Raw genomic sequence first — 18,111 nt, 5'->3', positions numbered from 1 at the left:
AGCATTATTTACCATAGCTAAGATATGCAACCAACCCAGATGCCCCTCAGTAGATGAATGGATCAAGAAAATGTGGTATATATACACAATGGAATTCTATGTCTCCATCAGAAAGAATGATATTGCCCCATTTGTTAGGAAATGGAAAGACTTGGGGAAAAAATTATATTAAGTGAAGTAAGCCAGGCCCAAAGAAACAGGTCCTATGCTTTCCCTTATTTGCAATAAATAGTATAAGTTTAGGACAAGCAGAAAAGGTCAAAAGCTATGTACCTATGACCATATAAGATTATGTTAAGCAAAATGAACCCCAAGGTAGAGACACAACTTTCTTGCTATTGTTTTTAATGTATTTATAATGTACTGTGTGATATTTTGTTTGTTTGTTTCTTTGTATGCTCCTCCCTCACGGTATAACCTCTGCTTTCACTGTATTTGATTTCGGTACCCTGCATCTTGTATATACATTTTTCTAATTTGGGGAGGGGAAGGGGAAAAAAACAAAATATTTAAATAAGGATACAGGTTGATCCATTGTACCAATGAGATGTACAAGACACTATGTTGAAAATGATCTTTACAACTTGGAGTGAGGTGGAGTTGGGGAGGTGTGGGGGAAGGGATGGTAGGAGAAAAACAAAGGAGGAGGCAACAATGCTCAATAAGAAATGTACTCATTATCTTACTCATCTAACTCTAACCCCTCTCTATAGTATCTTTTACAATAAAAATGTATAAAAAATTTCCCTTTCCTTAGCTGGATGCCAGTGACTCATACTCGTAATCCTAGCTACTCTGGAATCTGAGAGCTGAGGATCCTAGTTCATAGCAAGCCCCAGAAGGAAAGTCCCAAAGATTTTATTTATTTATTTATTTAGGTTAGTTGTGGTGCTTGAACTCTGGGCCTGGGCACTGTCCCTTAGCTCTTCAGCTCAAATTGAGTTTTCTGCCACTTGAGCTACAGCATCACTTCCAGTTTTCTGGTGGTTAATTAGAAATAAGAATCTCTGGGACTTTCATTCCTGGGCTGGCTTTGGATCACAATCCTCAGATCTCAGCCTCCTAAGTAGCTAGCATTATAGGCATGAGCCATGGCACCCAGCGGCCCCAGAGGTTCTTATCTCTAATTAAGCACCAAATAAATATGGAAATGGAGTACAACCAAGTGGTAGAGCACTAGCCTTAAGCAAAAAAAACACTCTTTTTCCCTCTCCCTCTCCCTCTCTCTCTCTCTGTCTGTCTTTCTCTCTCTCACACAGACACACAGACACACACACACACACAAATATTCCCTTTCCTTGTCTTGAAACATGCCTTTAAAGGCACTTAATTCAGCTCTCAAGTTGGTACCTGATTTCACTTCCTGCTTCTCTCAATGAACATGAATGATATTAGTCATGTTTTCCCTAAGGACTTCTAGAATAGTTTTCTTCTTTCCTTGGAAGAAGTACCCATCTTGGAGTCAGCATCATCAGATTATTAATCTAATATACCTCTAAGTAAGAATGCTAATTGATTACAGTTTTCATTTTTAAGTCTGTACTCATTTTCTCCATCAATACCCCCCACATAATTGAAGTATATACATAGAATTATCTGATTTTTCTGATATCCTACCTTCTCTATTTCTCTGTCTCTATCTTACATCAGCCACCAAATTTCAAAGTTATATTAAGACCTTATCTTATAGCAGTAATCAATTACCTCCATAATATTAATCTAAAGCTTTCTACTCATATAACTTTATGAACAATTCTACAATTACATTATTAATTTCACTAATGCCTCAGATATGTACACATGCATCTACATACCTATCCTTTCCTAATTTTTACATATCAATACAGATATAGATACCATTTCCAATAGGCAGACCCTCATTTTCTTCCTTACTATTTTTTTTATTAAATATGCTCTGTTCACTTATAATTATGCAAGATTTCACTAGTGTTATACAATAGCTTCCTTTTGACTTCCCTATTACTTCTCATGAAAGTATGGATCACAGCTGCTTTATGCATCCTTTAATTCTTAACATCTACTACAATTTCTAGTTCATATACTAATAGCTAATCAAGAAAACTTGAGTTTACAGTTAACTCTGGATTTGCCAACTTAATGATTTGAAGGAAGTAATATGTATTATGATTTTATAGAATAAATGATAGAAGAAAATTCTAGAAATAGAAGAGCAAGTTCTTACAGAATAGTAGAAAATATTCTCTTTAAATTTGTATATCCTGAGGTCTAAATCAAAGGATGCTCTTCTGAGGCCCAATGATTATATTGATGTAAAGAGGGAATTATCAAGATGGAACATTCTCATCTTAAGTCTGAATCACCAAAGTGACTTTAAGTACATTATTTTTACTTCTAAAAACAAAATTCACTATTATTAAGTTCCAGGATTCATCTTCTTAGTATAATTTATTTGGAAGTAAGCAGATTTATTTATTAATTTATTCATATAATCATTCAAATTTTTTTAGCAAATGTTCACTTCCTACCTATCAGCACTTGCCTTAATTACTGTAGCTTTGTTATATTGTTTTGGAGGGAAGAAACCCTTTTATATTTACTAAATTACTTTGACAAACTGAATAATAGAGGAGTGCATAGCATAGACCTTGAGATGTATTTGCATTGTTGGGTTTGTGTGCTTACAGTCCTGCATTTTGGTTTGAGACAAAGGTGCCTTAAAGAAATTATACTTATTCCAAAAAGAATCAGAGACATGTTGAGCAGATATGGATTAAATACACACGAGAAATCAAACTTAGTCAAAGTGAGATCAACCCAACCTTTAAAACCTATTGATTGTAGACTTACAATTGATCACTTATCATAAGTCACTAAGTTTATTACTGTAATGAGAATTATCTGCCCATTTGCATCCTCTTATTAATAAAAGCAGTTTTAATTGGAGCTACACCAGAGAATTTTAATGTTTCAAATAAAAAAATACTTTTTAATACTAAAGCACTGAGTAATAAAAATAGGTTGAAATAAGTCATTTAATGAGTTTTTAATTTTTATAAAACTCTCTCAGAGGGCTCTTCAAGATAACAGATTTCTGACAGACACTACTCTCCCTTCTCTATGAACTAGAAATACAGCCCAAAGGTATGTGGCTACAAGGACAGGGGAAAAATTAGTAGGCTGGGAAAGAGTCAATATTATCAGTAGAAAAATTACACTGTTATCTAAGTCTCTAAAGAATCACAGAAAACTTTATTTAGAACTTCCATCACAAATATGTTCCATCTGTAAACATCCCATTCTGCTTTTTTGAATATTTATTTGTTTGTTTGTTTCTGTTAAGTACCACCTGCAGAAGCCAGACTGTGAACTAAGCAACTTCACAGATGGCTAAGGACAGGACAGATGCAGAGGTAACATGAATCTGTAACCCACAATTCAGGGCAAACAATGACCAAAGAAGTGGGCCAATAAGCCATTAGGTGTAACAATATTCAGTCCTGAGATTGCTTTACGTGGAGCTCAGTATGTGGAGGAAAATACAACGCCAGAGAATACTTTTGGCCAAATGAGATAATTGAAGGTCACCACATATAGTCCAGACCAGTAGGTGACTGAAACTTCTTGGCATTTAGTCTGTATCCTAAGACAAAGGAAGGATTAAGAAGGAAGGAAGTCATATGGCTAAAGCTCAGCCAACTTCTTTCTCTTTAAACCAAGATGAAAGGAAGGAGCTGTGGGAGAAAATGTGCTCAATGTCTGGGCCTCTATGGCAAGACAAGGAAGAATATGGAAGCAAGCAAGCTGACTTGTCTATGGTCATAAACACAGTGTATCTATATATACAAAAGTGACAGAAGTTAGTCATACTGACTTTTACAAATAAAACATTAAACTATAGGCCCATGTGAAATAACAAAAACCTTTCCATGGACAGACCAAATCTGCCACTAAATTTCCTAAGCAAGATAAAGTATTATCTTCCAGAATGGTAGCATTTTCTATGACCCATTAGCTCACCATCCAACCCAATTTCATGTTTGAAACATCCCTCCAACAAATGCAGAGTAGTCTAAATCCTAGTAACTGTCACTATTGAGCAGGACCTTCCCTGCCTTATCTCAGCAGCTGTTTTTAAACCAACTATGGATCACTACATTAAAGCATCAGTTGTTCAATCCATGGCCCTGAAGAATTTCATGACGAAACAGGAGTACTTTAGACATAAAACTGAGGAAGAGGGATCGGAGAACATTCAATTTACTTATTATATCCAGGAGACATATACTCTGATCTCAAATATCAAGGATTTCACTGACTTAAAATATCTTGTATTTGTACCTTAAGTTGTCTTTATTTTTGCTATATTTTCTTTTCATTTTTCTGACTTTTATTTGCAAGCTATTTTACTGGAGGTTAATTATTTTTCTTTTATCTTTTACACAAACAAAGTGGAAACACTAGAAGATATGAATGAATTTCTAAATGCATTTGACAACATGAAAGTAAACCAGGAAAATATGAAGTACTTCTTTGCTTAAATGTATAAGCAATGAGATTGAAGCTACAGCAAAATGTCAATTAGGAAAGCTTGGGACTTTATGGATTCCTTAGTATACTCTAGCAGATCTTTAAAGAAGAAAACTTCAGAACAACTCAAAATTTTCCAAACAAATACAACTAAATTTATTGTACAAAATAATATTATAGTCATTCAAAAAGTGGACAATAGCATAAAAAGAATTATAAACTTATATCTTTAAGAAGCATAGATGCAAACATTCTCAGTAAATTATTTAGAAATCCAATTAAATAATCTAGTAAAAGATTACATACCATAATCAAGTAGGCTTCACACTAAAAATGCAAGGATGGTTCAACACATGTAAATTAATTAATGAAATCCTTCACAAATACTGAAACAAGTACAAGAATCACATGACAACCTCATTGGTTTAGAAAAAGTCTTTAATAAATTGAATGTCCTTTTATGAAAAAAATCCTGAAAAAAGAAGGAATATATGTAAGTAAATAAAGGAAATATATGTCAAAATTAGAGTGAATGACAAAATAAATGGGAAAATACCAAAATTATTTTCTCTAACTTCAGGAATGAGATATGAATATTCATTCACCCTATTCTTAATTAAAATAATACTGGAATCCACAGAACAGTAAAATATGAGAGAAATAAAAAGGTTCAGACAGGGAAACAAGAAATAAAATTATTCCTATTGGTTAATGGTATGAACCTATATGAAAAGGACAAAAACTGGATTCACTAAAAATCTTCTTGAGCTGGGGAACACTTTTGACAATATTTCAGGATGTAAAATAAACATGCAAAAACCAGTATGATTTTCTACATACATATGATAAGTAAAATATTCTATTTACAACAAGCTCAATAAATAAATAAACATTTAAAAATATAGGTGTAAATGTAATTAAGGAAGTGAAGGAGCTCTACACTAAAAACTACAAAAAAACTTTGAAGAAAGAAATAAAGGGCACCAGAAGATAGACTTCCCACATTCTTCTATGGCAAAATTAATATATGAAAATAGTCATACTAACAAAACCATTCTATAGATAAAATATCCATTAAAGTCCCAATATTATTCTTCAAAGAAAAATAATACTTCTGAAATTTATATGGAGCATAAAAGACTCAGAACACCAAAATTAGTCAAATCTAAATGAATGATGCGTTAAGTATCACAATACCAGACTTCAATTTATAGTATAGAAGAAACATAGTAAAAAGAATAGTATGATACTTGTACAGAAATTGACATGAATGTCAATAGAATAGAAGATTGAGAAGCAAAGCCACAGAGATATGGTCATCTGGTTTGTGACAAACGAGCAAAATCACACAATAGAGAAAATATAGCCTGATTAATAAATAGTGCAAGAAAATGGGGGGGAAAGGGGAACATCTTAAGTAGGATCTGACAAATGCTGCATATCTTGCTCATTTATATAACCTACATCTGAAATGATAATGAAGATGATTATGATGGTGATGACAATGATGATAACAATAAATAATTATAATAAATAGTAGGCAGCTAAGAGATATTAATATAAAAGAAGACTGGAGAAATTGACAGGATGTGGGAAAGAAAAGGTAAGAATACTCGGGGATAATAAATAAATAATAAAATAACTAGTGTGTTACACATAATTATGTATGGGAAAAGTATCCTGAAACTCACCAAAACTGTTCAAAACAGAGAGTCGAGTTAGATGAATATAATGTAGGTGAATATCATTTAATATATATTGTGTGTATGTATGGAATTACTGCATAATAACCTTCTCCAATGTACATGATTCAAAATAAAACAGAATATAAAAACCTTCCTAAATGTTTCTTTTGTGAAATTATAATTTACTTATACATTAGAATTTTCAAAACTAAAACTAAAAACAGTTGAGACTTACAGATTTTGCCAGTTCCTGAAGCTGATGGTTACACTTTGGATGTCCAGGAAGGTTTCAGGAAAATACTGAACTGCACGATAAACAATAGACCAAACTCCTCTCAGATACCATACAGTATTCATAAGATCAGTGTACCATTATTTCCTCAAACACATTTCTTTCAACAATCTTGAGCCAAGGAACCTTTGACCATGAAAAACAGGATGTTATTCTCTTACATCCGCTGCCAGAGAGACTGGAAAAGCAATAGTCTTAAAGGAAGTGTAAACATCTTTTATTTAGCTAAATGGAGTGTGAAGTAGCATTGCTATGTTAAAAAAGGAGCCAAGACATACATATATATACACACACATTTACATGCACAAGCACATATACTCATATATACACAAAATTATGTCCTGGCTCTCTCTGTCAATCTGAGAATATAGGTGACTTAAATTCACACTTTTCTAACCTTGTACTACTCTGTGAGGCAAATATAACTAGATTTCACTATTGTACATGGTTATTTTAATTCAAAAAGCAGACTCACAGTTGTTCTTTATTAGTTAATGCTTTCATAAATTTATTTAAATTAATCCATTTTGCCAGGAATTGGTTGCTCAAACCTATAATCCTAGCCACTCAGAAGGATGAGATCTGAGGATCGCATCCAGCCTAGGCAGGAAAGTCCATGAAAATCTTATCTATTAACCACAAAGAAATAGGAAGTAGAGCTAAGGCTCAAATGGTAGAGTGCTAGCCTTGAGAGAAAAAGCTCAGGGACAGAGAGCAGGCCCTGAGTTCAAGTCCAAGGACCTGTACATACTTGCGCATATGCACACACATACATACACAGACACCATGTGAAATTAATTTACATTATTTTCAAAGTAACCATATACTATCTACTCAATTGTAATAAAGTATACTAAATGTTTGTTTCAGTTATTCAGAGAACTTTCTAAATTATAGATACAGTAAATCCACCAATAAGTGTAAAATAAGTTGGAAAGTATATAAAATATCTCTTTTTTCCACAGTGGTAAGAAGGGATCTTAAAATGTCAAAATATCTCTAAAGGTAGTAAACTTATTATCCTCACATTATGCCTGGTGTAACTGAGGCAGAAAACTTAAGTGATTAGCTTAACATTGCACAGTAAAATGGAGTTAGCTATATTTTTCCTCAAAACTTCATGTCACAAAACTGAAAATCTTTGGCACATTATGTTAGTGCAAAAACAGGTCAGGTTGCAATAAAATTGTAATTTATTTAAGAAGTATGACTTCACATCTCAAAATAGTAAAATAAAAGAAAATGTTAGCTTTTTTTCTCATCTAGCTTCTTGTTGATTATTTGGTTTTACTTAAGTGTAATAATAAAAACTATTTTTCACTGGGTGCCTGTAATCCTAGCTACTTAGGAGGCTGAGTTCTGAGGATCGCAGTTGAGAGCCAGACCTAGCAGGAATGTCCATGAGACTCTTATCTCTAATTAACCACCAGAAATCCAGGGGTGGTTCTGTGGCTCTAGTGGTAGAGTGTTAGCCTTGAGCTGAAGAGCCCAGGGACAGGGCCTAGACCCAGAGTTCAAGCTCCATGACCAACCAAAAAAAAAAAAATAACAAACAAACAAAATAAAAAAGACTATTTTTTCCTTTAGTCATGCAAATCTTGGATAACTAATGTACATTAATCAAATATGCAGAATGCTTCATGAAACAAGTTGAGTGAAAAGGAGAGAAAAGAGCAGGAAACAATGTCCAAATGAAGGAAATAAAACTATTCAATATTTTCAATAAGATATCAGTTTTTAACTATAAGTCACAGGAAGATGGGAAGCAACAGTATGAAGTGAATTAGGCTTTAGCAATATCTATTGCTAATGGAAGCTGAGCTCTGAAGTGAATGAGCTTCTTGCATGAAATGTATTAATATGTGACTGAGACTCAAAATTTTAGAAATGTTACCTTCCTGGGACATAACAGGAAGTTGCAAGGTAATATTCCTCAGTTTTTGGTGCTTCCAATGTGTTTACTCCTTTTCAGACTAATGTCTCTCATTCTGCATTTGATGAATAGCTATAAAAATTCTGTTTAACATTCTGATGATTGTTAGGAAGCAACAATTGCTAACATATCTTAAATTTTTTGAACAGATCACAGTTCTCAGAATGTTAATGTAATTTCTTCGCTTTAATTTTTGCCATAGCCCAACAACTTAAATGCTGTTATTTTTCCCATTCTGCAGATATACAGTCTAGATCACATGGAGGTTCATAGCATGCTACCAAATATACCTATGCAAACTTATTCCAGAAACTCTACTCTTGTGAAACGTTTCATTCTAATTTTTGCCAGAGAGATTTCATTTTTGAATGACAATTCTTTTTTTAAATTTTTATTTATTTTTTATTGTGAAAGTATGGTACAGAGGGGTTACAATTACATGGGCAAGATAAAGAGTACATTTCTTATCAAGCATTGTAGCCTCCTCCTTTGTTTCCCCTTCCCATCCCTTCCCAGCCTCCCCCCACCCACCCCACTCAACCCCCCCCCACCAAAGTTGTAAAGTTCGTTTTCGACATGATAACATGTACTTCTCATTGTTGCAACGGGTCCACCTGTTATTTAAACCACTTGTTTTTCCCCTTCTCCTCCACAAATTATACCAACATCAAATACAGTGAAAGCAGGGGTTATACTGTGGGGGAGGGACATACAAAGTAACAAAGAAATAATCTTATAAATGCGTTAGAAACAATCGCATGAAAGAAAAAAAATACATATCTTAGGGTTCATTTTCCTAACATCACCCTATCTGACTTTTTCTGCTTGACTCATACATATACTAGATATTGCAAATAAGGGAAACCATGTGACCTATGTTTCTTTGGGCTTAGCTTACTTCACTTAATATAATTTTTTCCAAGTCTTTCCATTTCTTAACAACTGGAGCAATGTCATTCTTTCTGATGGAAGCATAGAATTCCATTGTGTATATATACCAAATTTTCTTGATCCATTCATCTACTGAGGGGCATCTGGGTTGGTTCCAAATCTTAGCTATAGTAAATAATGCTGGAATAAACATAGTTGTGCTGGTAGCTTTAGTGTGGTCTTGTTTGTAAACATTTGGGTAAATGCCCAAAAGTGGGTATGGAGGTTCCTCAAAAGACTCCACATAGAGCTCCCCTATGACCCTTGAATGACAATTCTTAAATTAAAAAAAAATGACAGTGAGGTCTCTGCCAAATGTAAATGGTTTGGTCAGAGAAGCATAAGTGAAAATTATGAAATGCTGAAGAGTAGAGAAGTAGTAAAAGAAAAACCACAGTCACTCCAGAATGATGTCAGCCTTACATTTAACCAAAGACTTTTGCTAACAAGGAAGTAGGTGGACATGAAAATAACTGATAAAGACAACTTTCCTTATCCCATTATTATTTCCTTCATCAGTTTTAATAGCTGTTGAAGACCTTATGGTAAGAAGTTTTGACCTTCTCAAGAATTGAGTCATAGTACTCAGCTCTTGATTGCAACCTCATCTGTATTCCTAACTGGAGTGAACTTTTCAAGTCCAAGCATAGAAGGAATATCTGTAGGGAATTCAGAACATCTATGGATGTGACAGATGCTCACTTGAAATCATTCTTCCCCCACTTTGTCAGTGCTTTTCCCTTCTTTCCCAACTACATCTAAGTAATCTCATGCTTATGGAAATGAAGCATCCTTGAATACTATTTTCCTTGACTGGTTTAGAAATTTCCAAACAGAACATTGACTTTTTTGCCTCATTTCTTTCTATAGCTCAGTTGCGATCATGAATGTGCCCCAACCTCAGTCCAAACTAACTACTTTAAGCATGAACCAACTCACACCTGCAGTTTGAGCATTGCTACTTTTGAGAAAAGAAAAAAAGTGTGCTTTTTCCTGAAGATCATTTCCTTGGAAAAGATACCACTTAACAAAACTTCTAATTTCCCTAATTACAGATGAATGTGTATCTCAGAGAACAGCAGTGTAGTTTGTCATAATTTCTGACTCTTGTCTTTTCCTTTATTATCTTTTCTCATGTCTCATATATTCCATTATTTGGATCTGAATATATCTCAAGTGTTAAGACCACACATGCTGTGATAGACACCATTTCTGTCATTGGCTGGAAATATAGAAAGCATCTACTATGAATGAAAGTTTTTCAAGTTGACCTTATGTCAAGCAATTGGAAGAATATGTGGTTTTTGTGGTAAGATTTGTCAGAATGAGTTGTGAAAGTGGGTAAATATTGCAAGGAAAAAAATGACTGCTTCAATATCCACAGAACTCTGTGAAGGGTGCCTACTTCTTATCCATGAACTTCTCATCTGAAGCTCAGAAAGAGTTCTCAGTTACCTGATAAATAATGGCACACACCATATTTGAGTTTTACAATTTTTTTGTTACATGTGAAATGAAGATGATCATGAGCTACTAAAAGCTAACATTTCCTACTAGATATTTTGTATATGTTCTTTATTGTAAAAATACTGTATAGAGGGGTTACAGTTACATAAGTATGGTAATGAATACATTTCCTATCGAGCATTGTTACCTCCTCCTTTGTTTTTCCCCTACCATCTCTTGCCCCCAACTCTCCAACTCCTTCTCCCCCAAAGTTGTAAAGTTCATTTTCAACATAGTGTCTTGTACATCTCATTGTTACAATTGGTTAACAAGTTTCCTTATTTCAGCATTTTGTTATTTCCTTCCCCTCCCCCTGTTTAAATTAGAAAAATGTGTATACACAATGCAGGGCACTGACATCAAATACAGTGAAAACAGGGGTTATACCATGGGGAAAGAACATACAAGAGAAACAAAAAAACATATAGTACATTTTAAATACATTATAAACAATAGCAAAAAAGAAAAGCCACTCATGTCCCTATCTTGAGGTTTATTTTGCTTAACATCATCTAATATGGTCATATGTACATAGCTTTGACCTTTTCTGCTTGTCGTAGAGTATACTAGTTATGGCAAAAGAATAAACAGGACAATTACAAAAGAAAGGTGTGTCTTTTTTTTTCATCATTCATGTGGCCTGAACTCTGGGTCTGGGCACTGTCCCTCAGCTCTTCAGCTCAAGGCTAGCGCTCTACCACTTAAGCCACAGTGCCACTTCCAGCTTTTTCTGCTTTTGTGGTGCTGGGGAATCGAACCCAGGGCCTCATGCATGCAACACAAACACTCTACCACTGAGCCACATTCCCAGTCCCATGTGTGTCTTTTGTTAGGCTGGTTGACAAGGGATGTAGAATTGAATAGAAACAATTAGAAAAGTGAACAGAATTGACACAGTTTGAGAGGTTAACTGTTTTAAATATAAATGATCTACATTTCATGATTTCATAAAACCTACCTTATCATCTTTAGCATAAAGCATCATGACCCTCTATGATTTATGTTTCATGACATTTTACCAGCTCAACAACTTCAAGAAGTCCTAGCCAGACTTGTTCTTTTTCATATAGTTTCTGTTCCTTGAGTGTATCCTCCATTATGTCCCTCTATTTTAGTCCAAGAAGCTGGTCAGTGTCCTTAATCTAGGTTAGATGTTACTGATATACATGCCTACTAATCACTTTTTTACGTTTGAATTACACTTATGTTTTTTGGTATGAGGATAGATGGTTCTCCTCCATTAGCTAAACATCTTAATTTACTGCCTATTGTATTCTCATTATCAGGTATTGTGTATAGCTAACAGGCTCTCTCTCTCTCTCTCTCTCTCTCTCTCTCCTTCTCTCCCTTCCCTTTCTGTCTCTCTCTTTCTTACTCACTTACTCACTTACTCATTCACTCATACACACTACCATAATCAATATGTCCATCATTCTTGAATCAGCGTAATGACAGTTTTGGTTCACTTGAGCTTCATCTGGAAAAGGATGATTAACCATCTCTTATTTATAGATGAGTTTATGACTGCTCATTATTAGCATAGGTAGCTTAGACTTATTTCAGTGTTTCTTGGCAATGCATGTACAATTATTCCACTTTAGGCTCTTCTTGAATGAAATCTGGAACTAAGTAGAGACATTGGCATTTCAGATGATCTCAAAAATTCAAAAAGCTGTGAATGATTTCTCCTATGTGAGGTTTTTACCCATCTGTATCAGATTAGATATCACAGACAAGCATAGACAACATTTATTTCTACAATCTATTAACTTTAGAGTTCATGTGCTCTGTTTTCTGCAAGTGCTCATTAGATATTTGTACATGCCATTATTACAAAAATAGTAGATATTATGGGTCTTTAGAAATATTCTTTGTTTTCTACTTGAGACAAGAAAACAAAATGGTTCTACAATGACTGCAGTGTGTTTACAAAACTATTTTAACTATCAATGTTTTCATTGAGTTGCCTTGAAAGCCTCTGTTTCTCCTTTTACTTCTAAAACAATTATAGTATTCTATGTACATATGTGAAATAGAACCAGGTAAATTAACTGGATGGGAGAATAATGAAAGGTGTGACCCTGATCAAGAAGCATTGCTCTCATAAACTGACATTTGAATCAAAATGCCTTTGAAAAACTAAAGATAATTTAAAAATTTCACATTTTAAAAAGAAATATCATTACATAAAAATATAAAAGTGTCTACTAATATACACATCTGTACTTGTGACTTTTTTCTTTTATTCAAATTATAGTAGATCATACAAGTAAATTACTTAAAACAGTCATTACTTCACATAGAAGGAAAAAGTACTTTATGTGTACTTCTACACTGAGATGTGACACATTAGAACATTAAGAAGATAAAAAAAAATGGACTCAACTTTTGGTATTTGCTCACCAGCCACAAACTTTATAATATGTAGAATGAATTTATGGTAGAATATAAAGAACAAAAGGCTGTGTCCTTACACTTACATTTCTTTATTACTTCACAGATATAATGATGAAGATTTATGTATACATTTTTCATACATATGTCTTAAGATTCATGACAAACATGAGATCTTTAAAATAATTCCTTCTGTTTGCAAACTATGACTGTGTCAGCAGATTATAACATTTATGTTTTCAAGTCATGTTCTTTCCCAAATTCTATGCAGTACAAGAGGGGTATATCCTCAGCCTTTAATGCTTTTGGCTTCAAGCAATAATATAAAATTTGAGGACTGCTACCACTTGTAATTCTTTTCTTATTTCTTTAGGACATTTGTTTCCTATCACTCATGTGAATTCTCTATATGAAATAGGACTGAAGAATAATGCAATAACTGAGATTAGCCTGGCCCCGCTGGCTCACGCCTATAATCCTAGCTACTCAGAGGCTGAGATCTGAGGATAGAGGTTCAAAGCCATCCTGGGAAGGAACGTTCATGAGACTCTTTTTTTTTGGGGGGGGGGTCTAGTCGTGGGGCCTGAATTCTGGGCCTGGGCGCTGTCCCTCAGCTCTTCAGCTTAAGGCTAGTGCTCTACCACATGAGCCACAGCGCCACTTTTGGCTTTTTTTCTTTTTGCTTATGTGGTGCTAGGGAATGGAACCCAGGGCCTCAGGCATGCAAGGCAAGCGCTCTACCACTGAGCCACCATCTCAGCCCCTGCATGAGACTCTTATCTCCAATAAACCACTAGAAAACTGGAAGTGGAGCTGTGGCTCAAGTGGTAGAGCACTTGCCTTGAGCTGAAGAGCTGAAGGACAGAGCCCAGGCCCAGAGTTCAAGCCCCATGATCGACAAAAAAAAAAAAAAAAATTAAAAAAAAAACCTGAGATTAAGGATAAAATATTTCCATTTATAGGGCTTTATACAAATTTTTGAAAAATTCCAGTATTGCCTTTTTTTTTTTTTTGGTCAGTCGTGGGGCTTGAACTCGGGGCCTGGGCACTGTCCCTGTGCTCTTCAGCTCAAGGCAAGCGTTCTACCGCTTGAGCTACAGCGCCACTTCCAACAGCGAAACAGTGAAGTGTCTTAATCAATCACTTTATGTTGTTTTTATTTTTAAAATGCCAGTGTCTCAAGTTTCTAATCCCAGTTAGTCAGGAGGCAGAGCTCTGAGGGGCACAGTTCAAGTCTGTGAGTCTCTTATCTCTAATAAACTACCAATAAGCTAGAAGTAGAGTGGTGGCTCAAAATGACAGAGTGCTAGCTTTGAGGAAAAAGAGTTCATGTACTATTCCTTGAACTGACACAAAACAAAAGCAACAAACAAACAAACAGTATAAATATTACCTTTTCACAGTTCATTCTTTTCTTCTCTGCACTCAATAAGAATTCTAATAAAAGAAGTACAAAAATTATTATTATGAGGGAAAGTAAATTTTAATAAATATTTAAATCAAAGCAATTCCTGTATAAAGTCCATATTTTTGAAATACTTTAAAAATCATAATATCATAATGGGAACACAGTATACTATCGGGAAAAGAACCAAGACTTAGAAGCAAAACAGACCAGAGACTATTTCGAAACCCTTCTGATTACTATAGCTGAGGCTTTAGGGTGATAATCTTCACATTTCTCCTGACCTTATTTACTCACCTGTAAAATAAAATATAACACTCATGTTTTAGTATCATTCATATTTTTATAAATATAAATTAATTACTAAGGTGTTCTACAATTCAGATAATGCATACATTTCATTCATATATTTTTCAGTTATTCAAAATGTGCATGCCTAAATTGCCTTTAGTTATTTTAATAGATCTACTGTCCTATGGTTGTGATAAAATAAGTAGGACAGATGAATACATAAATATAAAAATTTTTGTCACAAAAAGTCATTCAAAATATTTAACAAATCATTTCCTTGTACAGAACACTTTTCCTAACAGAGAGGGATTTGGAAACATTAGATATAACCCTTGATTCAGGGATTTTATATTAATATTAGAAGGAAGTCTATTAAGCTTGCTAACCTATCAGCTTGAATTTCAGCTATTAGATTTCCTTTCTACTCTCTTTTTCAAGTTGAGATCAAATGGAGGAACAAAGGCAGATGGAGTGCACCTCTCTTGTTTGTAATTCCATCACAGTTCAGCATAATCATTTTTACCTACTTTTCATGACAATTTTGAATATTAATAAGGTAATATCTATGAGATGAACTCCTTTGGGAGTATAAATGCAAGGAATTATAATATATTGCCTCTCAAATGTTACATAAGATATTCAACTGTATCTGTGTTATGAAGAAAAAAACAAAGCATTACAATACAGAGGAATTCAGATGTGAAAACATTTGGAATTCATCATTCCGGTATGTATAGTCTGTGAAATCTTCAGAAGTCATTTTAGCTTCATGAGGTACAAAAATCTATTGAGATAGATGGAGCATCTAGAAACACAGTTTTGATATGTTTGTTCAAGTTTTTCTAAGGCAAAGAAAGACTAAATGGAAGTATTTGAGCCAAAAGGTGGTCACCAAATATGCACCAGCATTACCACCCCAGAGAGCACAGGCTCTGGGGACCTGGGGGCACAAGGCCCCACGAGAAGTTCCAGTCCCACTTGTTCTCATCTGCTTGTCTTGCTTGCTGGCAGGCTCTTTAAGTGTGGGTATCTGTGTCCATTTCAACACAATATTGTACCCTATAAAGAGACCATTTTCTTTCCACTGATCCCGCTAAGTCCAATATCTCTTGCAGGAAAGTTGTTGGAATCCCTAGAGTTTTGCAGGTCTCTAGGCGGGTGCCAATGTAAGACACAAATGAAGGAGAGTCCCCATTGAATTGTCGCCGGGCAAACTCAGTGCTCATTCCCTCTGGTGGTTTGCACCAGCCCGAAGAGCTTCGTAAACTGGCTTCAAAGTCTACACCAACTTGAGGTGTGGTGAAAGTTGATGCAAATCTCCAGAAAGTGGACATTGACCAATATGTTCAAGTGAAGGCTGGTTTGGGGGAATTCACATCTGTCACCTTAACAATTCAGATAGTAACTGCCGAACCTGGAATGAAAGTTACCTGAATGACTCCCTAAAGGGACTTGCTATTTCTCGATAAATAATTCTTAAGCTCAATTTATGAACGTACCTGGGTAAGTTTTAGGACATATGAGAAGTCTCTGAAGTTTTATGTAAGATAAATTCTATGAGACTAGGGACAACCTTAATGGGGGAGAAGGGTTTGGTGGCATGGAGAAGGAGCTTCATAAAATGATGTGAGACAGGTAGGGATTGGGCTGCCTTACAATGTAAAAGCATAAGGAAGGTACCAAGGTTCCATTCTGATAAACAACAGGATCTCTTTAGACCTGTGGGCACATTGTTTCCTCCCACCACGGAAGCCAGAACCTTGGCGTTACCCAATGTCTCCCCACCAGCCACTCCAGAGTGTGCAGCTGTAGCATGCCTCCTCGGTCCCCCCTCCCAGTCCCACCCAGGACCAACACAATAGTTTGGTCCAGTGCAGCTATTCCCCCACCTCCATCTCTTCAGGGGTCTGTTCTGGTCACTAGGAGGTGCTTGTTAGAGTTGCAGAAGGAATATTAATTGTACTGGGTGGATTATTGAGGCTCAGCCTGGCCTGGCCCTAGAGATAGCCAGAGCAGCCTTGGCACCATGGAGGAGTCTAAGACTGTCCCTCCGTGGTTCCTGGGGCTGATCTTGAAAGAAATCTTCAAGATTGCCATGGCAAACCCTGAAGAGCTGAGATCAGGCCAAAATCCCTATATATTTCTATGTTAATTTGTAATCATTGGACTTTTGGCCATTCCATTACTTTGGTGGCTAAGCTTTCTATCAGTTCTTGGTTGGATCTGTCAGAAAAGAGACACAAAGCTTGCCATAAAGTTTTCTGAACTGACTGAAGAAAAATGTAAGCTACTTAGAAAAGTTAACTTTATTCAAGGAAAGCATGAAAGCTTAGAGTCATGCTTAAAAGATGCTAATTTTGATAAAGACTCAACAGAAATATACTTTGGAGGCAGTCTGTGAAACACTGGCTAGATCTAAACTTCAAGAGGAACTACTCTTTCTAGAGGAAGAGAAATCTGCACATTTTGAACTAGTGGTATTGGAGACAGAGTTATCAACAGCAGTACAATGCCTTGAATATGTGTCAACAGTCCTCAAGTGACAAGGAGATGAAGCCAAAACCACCATCAGAATGCTTCAAGACAATAATGCACAGCTTAAGTACTCAGTGACATACACTTTGAAAATTCCTAACTGAAAGAAAGCCTGAAAAGGCTTTCACAAGAAACTGAAGTATGGAAGGAACAAGTGAGTAAACATAATAAAGAGAAGATTGAAAGCTCCAAAGACCATGCAGAACAATTTCTAAATGATAAAGAAAATGACATTAAGTCTCTGACAGAAAGCTTACTCAGGATGAAAGATTGGGATGCTCTGCTAGAACACATGCCAGATGATAACCTCAAATTGAAGAGTGATCCAGAACGTGTTGCTAATTTAGATAATCCATGCAAAGGAGCTAAGAAGCTAGTGTATGCTATTACATTAGGTGCTTCCTTAATAAACTTAGAAAGGCAAAGAGACCTAATTTTCAATCAGTTGTCCAGAACAGACAAAACAAATGCAAACATTACTGAACATGTTAAATATCTCCAGATTGAAAAAAAATCTTTTTTTTTCTTTTTTTATAAATTTTATTTTATTTTATTTGTGAACATACTGTACAGAGGGGTTACAATTGCATGGGCAGAATAATGCGTACATTTCTTACCAAGCATTGCAGCC

Source organism: Dipodomys ordii, unplaced genomic scaffold (genome assembly GCF_000151885.1).
Source record: "Dipodomys ordii isolate 6190 unplaced genomic scaffold, Dord_2.0 Scaffold126, whole genome shotgun sequence".
In the NCBI taxonomy this organism is placed as follows: domain Eukaryota; kingdom Metazoa; phylum Chordata; class Mammalia; order Rodentia; family Heteromyidae; genus Dipodomys; species Dipodomys ordii.
Note: the sequence above shows the minus strand (reverse complement) of the source record.